The sequence below is a fragment of the Delphinus delphis genome, chromosome 21, assembly GCF_949987515.2.
Source record: "Delphinus delphis chromosome 21, mDelDel1.2, whole genome shotgun sequence".
NCBI lineage: Eukaryota > Metazoa > Chordata > Mammalia > Artiodactyla > Delphinidae > Delphinus > Delphinus delphis.
The window spans coordinates 25,277,959-25,283,678 of NC_082703.1; positions in this window are offsets into that span (position 1 = coordinate 25,277,959).

A 5,720-nucleotide genomic window follows, 5' to 3' on the forward strand; every position below is an offset into this window, starting at 1 on the left:
CACAGACTGTTTAGGTTGCTGGAGGTCTTAGAGACTGTAACCATGATTTGGTTGACGCCTGCCATTTCATCTGTTCCTCTTTTCTTCCTTTATCTACTGGGAGGAAGCACCGCTTTCTGATCCCCCCTATTCTGGATTGGCTGGCGATGACCCGGTCTGTGTTCCAGGTGACCTGGCTGGCCTGCCACATCCGTGGGACCCTGGGATGGACTTGGAGACATTTCCCTCAGGCAGGACCATCATAGTCACTTTATTCTGAGCTGTGTGGCTGTCGAGAAGGAGAGGGATGGCCTCCTTCTGGGTGGAGAGTGTTAGGAGTACATCCGGGGGACGTTGAGAATCTCACGGACACCTTCGCGGGGGTCTGACCGCTGGGAAATAACACAGCGTGTTCAAGGCCACTGAGCTGCTTGCCCTTGGTACAGAGAATACAGCGCAGGTCCCCACGCCCCTGATACATGATGGTGGTCACGCATTACAGTCATTCAGGGTCATTTCTCAGGCACAAGCAGAGTGTGAATTCACAAATACAGGCCATCTTCATTCACCGAGTTCTCGGGCATATGGTACCATACGTCTTCCTATGGTTCCTGGGAAGTGAGGAGAATAAGACCCTAAGTTATTAAACATTATTGAATAGGTTGTAAAGGAATCTCATGCTTGATTTATACTTTCAATGTTTCTTTAGTTAGCATGCAAACGCATCCTGCTTTCTCCTGGGGTCTTCCCTGAGACCAGGAAAATTGCCTGCTTTCAATTCTCTGTTAACTGAGATTTCCTCCATAATGAACTAACGAATATCTTCATTAGCGCCTCTCATTTCCACTTCCAGTTTGCTCGGAATTAAGCAACACGAAGCTTCCAAGGAGGCTGTTTCTTAGCGTCTAAATAGAGACATGCGGGAATCAAATTCTCATCTCCCTACAGATGATCCGATTACACGGAAACCCGTGCAGCCAACTCTGAATTATCCGTGCTAATGGAAGCAGAGCTGACTTGAGAAAATGAAATCCATAGCGCTCAGAAGCCCTCCCCCCGCCCCCACATTTATTTCCACCTTTCCACCCCACAAGCATTTGACCAGCACCACTAACAAGCAGCAAAATGGACTGGCTCAGATTCCATCTTCCCTCCATCCTTTCAGCCTGGGTGAATGAGCGACCGGATCACACACAGGAGGCAGAGGGAAGAAGCAAGATGCCCGGATGATCCCAAACCGGAGCTCCGTCCTGGAGGAACTGCTGTCTTACCGCACGCACACAAGCTGGATTTAAAATCTCTTAGAAAGATTTGCACCAAAAGGGCTGGCATTGAGAGTGGTGTTGGGATAGAGAGAAATCTGCTTCTTATTATTCTTCCTGCCAGAAAATCTCCCTCCTTACTTGGCAAATACATCGTCCAAAACTGGCCCCATCGCGGCTCCACTGTGTCAGATAACTTAACTCCCTCTTTTGTCTGGCGGTGGGGTTTTTACTCTCTCCCTTCTAAGTAGTGTTTCCTATGCTTGTGATTTCATCATATTTTAACGTATACTTTTTTCCTTTTGAAATTTGAACCTGAAATGTACTTTGTTTTCAAAATTTTATATTTTCACACTTGGATTTTTGTTGTGAGTCTGTATAAACACTATGTTAATGCTTCCCTTTATCTTGTTTCAAGTTGGAGTGGGATTTATATCTGCCCTGAAACCTCACACTCAGAAGGAGTAACTTGGTCATCATGTTGAACTTAAGATTTCCTTATCCTATGATTGGTATGGTAAGTTCTGAGAGAGGGAGAGAGAGAGAGAGAGAGAGAGAGAGAGAGAGAGAGAAAGAAGGGTAGCCAAGATCATCACGAGCTACAAAGAGGATAAATTCCAAGGAAGAAATTAGGAGGCTATTGTTGAATTTCTATGTGCAGAAGCCAAAGGTCCTTTGTACTATGACTGTAAACACTTACTGAGCACTTACTATACCTGCTAGGAAGTCTACTAAGCTAATTGCATGTATTATCTCATTTAATTTTCACAGAAATCTGATAGGGACATTCTATTTTAATCCTTATTTTATTGTAAAGGAAGCTGAAGCTTTGAGAAGTTAAACTACTTGCCCAAGACCTCACAGGCAGTAAATTCAGTAATATGACCCCCAGATAAGGGCTCTTATCCACTAGTATTTTTTTCCTTCAAATGTCATGAGAAAAATAGGAAGTTAGAAGTTTTAAAACCAGATTAAAAAAAAATAACATGCATTTTCCACATAGAGGAGACCTAGGCATGTGTATAGACCTCTGAGTGAGTCAATCAAATGGATGAAAATGAAGGGACAGCGAGAGAGGAGAACTTTCTTTAAAAATTCCTTAAAAAGAAATGCAGATACCACTCACTACACACCTATGAGAAGGACCAAAATCCGGAGCACTGACAACAGCAAATGCTGGTGAGGATGTGGAGCAACGGGAACTCTCATCACTGCTGGTGAGGATGTAGAACGACAGGGGCTCTCATCGTTGCTGGTGGGGATGCAAGGTGGTGCAGCTACCTTGGAAGACAGTTTGCCGTTTCTTATCAGACTAAACACATACTTTCACTGTGTGCTCCAGTCATCTCTCTCTTTGGTATTTATCCAAAGAAGTTTTGTCCAAGGCTTATGTCCACACAAAAACCTGCACACAGATTTTTACAGCTGCTTTATTCATAATTGCCCAAACTTGGAAACAACCAAGATGTGCTTCAGAGGGTGAATGGACAAATAAACTGTAGTCCGTTGAAACAATGGGATATTACTCACCTAAAAAGAAATGGGCCATCAAGTCATGAAGGAAACTTCAGTGCATATGACTGAGTGAAAGAAGCCAATGTGAAAATGCTACAGACTGTATGGTTCCAACTCCACGACATTCTGGAAAAGACAAAACTATGGAGACAGTAAAAAGAGCAATGGTTGCCAGGGGTTGGTGGTGGGAAGAAATAACGAGGTGCAGCACAGGGGATTTTTAGGACAGTGAAACGACTCTGTGTGACACTATAATGATGGATGCCTATCATTACACATTTGTCCAAACCCACAGAACGTCCAACACCAAGAGTGACCCCTGACGTGAACCATGGACTCGGGGTGGTGGTGACGTGTCAGTGTAGGTTCATCAGTCGTAAAACATGGACCACCTGGTGGGGATGCTGATAATGGGGAAAGCAGTGGGGGAGGGAGGGGGTATACGGAAGCTCTGTACCTTCTTCTCAATTTTATTGTAAACCTAAAACCGGTCTAAAAATAGAAATTATTTTTTAAAAGTGAAACATAGAAGGCAGAGAAGAACCAGCAGTCCAGGTGGTGGCCAATTCAGCCCCGAGCGTAAAAAGATACGGAGACATTTTGAGGCAGATGAGAAAGAAGTTGAGGACACACAATGGGGTGTTTTTACATCAGTAACAGATTAGGGGTGAGAATATTTGCTTCTGAGGATCTTTTTAAGTGGGTAAGGGCTTTTTTGGTGATTGTGATCATTATGAGACAGTTATATTTGGCTTTAAAATATTTATTTTTAAATATTTACTTATTTTTAAGTTTACTTCTTTATTTTTAAATATTTATTTTCACATATTTATACCTTGATAAAATTAAAATTTAACTCCAAAGGGGAGAGATACAGTAACTAACTTTTGGCTCAAGTGGTGATCACGGAAGCCTGTCTTGGAGACAATGATTTATATTAAGGTGTTTGTCCCAGAAACTCAAACCTTGCCATCAGGTCAGTTTTCTGATTCTTGAGGATACCACGCTGAGCGCTATGGAGAAACAGACACCAGAGAGGAAATAGAGAAGCACAAAAGTGAAAGAGTGAAGAGGCAAGGGGATCAGCAAGTGTCCGGATCTCTGGACTTGAGCTGCAGTGGAGAGATCACAGTCAGACAGAGCCAGGCGCGGCACCTGGCCGAGCTGCCCGGAGGAGAGGAAGCCCGATGGACGGTCCGCTTCACCCCCGAGGGTGGGCCGCGGTGCTTAGGTCTGGGGCGTTTCTGTGGCAGCTCCGTAGGTGGACCTCAGTCCCCCGCACCGACCTTTGCTCTCACACTGGGAGGAAAGCAGCTGTTCCTTCTGCAGCTCCCTCCAACCTGGAAATTTCTGGAAGGGACCTGGTCCCCTGTGCATCTGACGCGATAAAGGGACGTCTGGATATCTGGGCAGAGGAACCAGCGCGTTCAGCGTGATAATTTGCGCGAAGGACTCGCCTCGGCTGCTTTCCAGAGGGAAGCATCGCTCTTCCTTAGGTTCCACCTGTCATCGTGTGTAGAGCTTGCAGGTGGGAGTTTCAAGCTGTCAGTGTGGTGAAGCCCCTGGATCTCCCTGGAAGGAGCAGGCTTGTTGAGCAGGTGAAGTTTCCCCAGGTCAGGTCAGGGAGTGAGCAGAGGGGGAGACCGGGGCTGCTGCGCGGCGAATGCTCGGCTGAAGCCCGGTTTTCTGCCCTGATCAGGGGGCAACGCGATCACGAGGAGGGTCTGGCTTTGCTCTTCGTGAAAACGCGCTTATGACCTGCTGGAGTCTCGGCTCCCGTTTGTCCCGAGCGTGAGGCACTGGTGAGCCCTGAAACCCTCGTTTCAGCTCCCCGGGGACACCCCCACACTCACTCTAATCCTGGGCTTTGCTCTGATTCTTCCGGATCCTCCCTGCATCAGAGGCCTCCGGGGAGACCGTCAAGGTCAGTCCCACATGGTTCGTCCCCAGATGCCTCTGGCCTGAACATCTAGGGACGGGCCCTGCTTTGCCCCCACAAGACTCATCTCCATCCCTTCCCTACGAGACTCATCTCATCTCCTTCCCTTCCATCCTCTATGCCGTCCTCCTGTTGTTATACCCCAAAAAGGTTCAATAGGCCATAACACCTGCTTGCATATTTATGCCTAGACCTTCCCATCTTCCAGTTTGTTTGCTAAGATTCCTGCGTCCGCACGAGATCGTTTGAGGGACTCTGTTCCTCGGCGGGCGTCACTTGTTACTGGGGTCTGGGGTCCGTGGGGCCCCACTTTCATCAGCGACTCAGCTCTTCCCTCTGCAGACGCTCCCCCATCTTTCTCTTCCCCTTCGGCTTTCCGACACCGTCGCTTATCCTCACGGATTCTGATTTACACACTTTTCAAGGTTGAACGAAAGATACGAATGTTTGGAGTGAAGCGCACTGGATGTGGGTGAAGGCACCCAGGCACCTGGGAGGCAACCAGCTCTGAGTCCCTGGAAGCCCCCCACCCTGGCTGGGACCACCACCAGCACCGCCATCTGCTTTGGCTTCGAGTCAGGACCGAGGTTGCGTTGAGTGGTGAGCGGGGCCTCTCAGCAGGCCTGTGTCCACCTGTCCACGAGGTGGGAGGTATAGGACCTCCCCGAAGGTGCCCCCACTGTAGAGCTCGCCACGCCTGCATGCCTGCTGTGAGGCGCTTGCCTTCCACACTGGGGGAAGTTGCTTTTCTTCCACATGGGAGGAGCTTGCAGCTCCTCTGTAGACGGATTAATTACATCCTCCTTTTGGGGTGTTTGTGCGGATTCAAGCAATCACATCTAAGGGGCAGCTGGGGGACTTCCCTGGTGGCGCCTGCCAATGCAGGGGACACGGGTTCGAGCCCTGGTCCAGGAAGATCCCACAGGCCGCAGAGCAACTTCCCCGTGTGCCACAACTACTGAGCCTGCGCTCTAGAGCTCACGAGCCACAACTACTGAGCCCACGTGCCACAACTACTGAAGCCC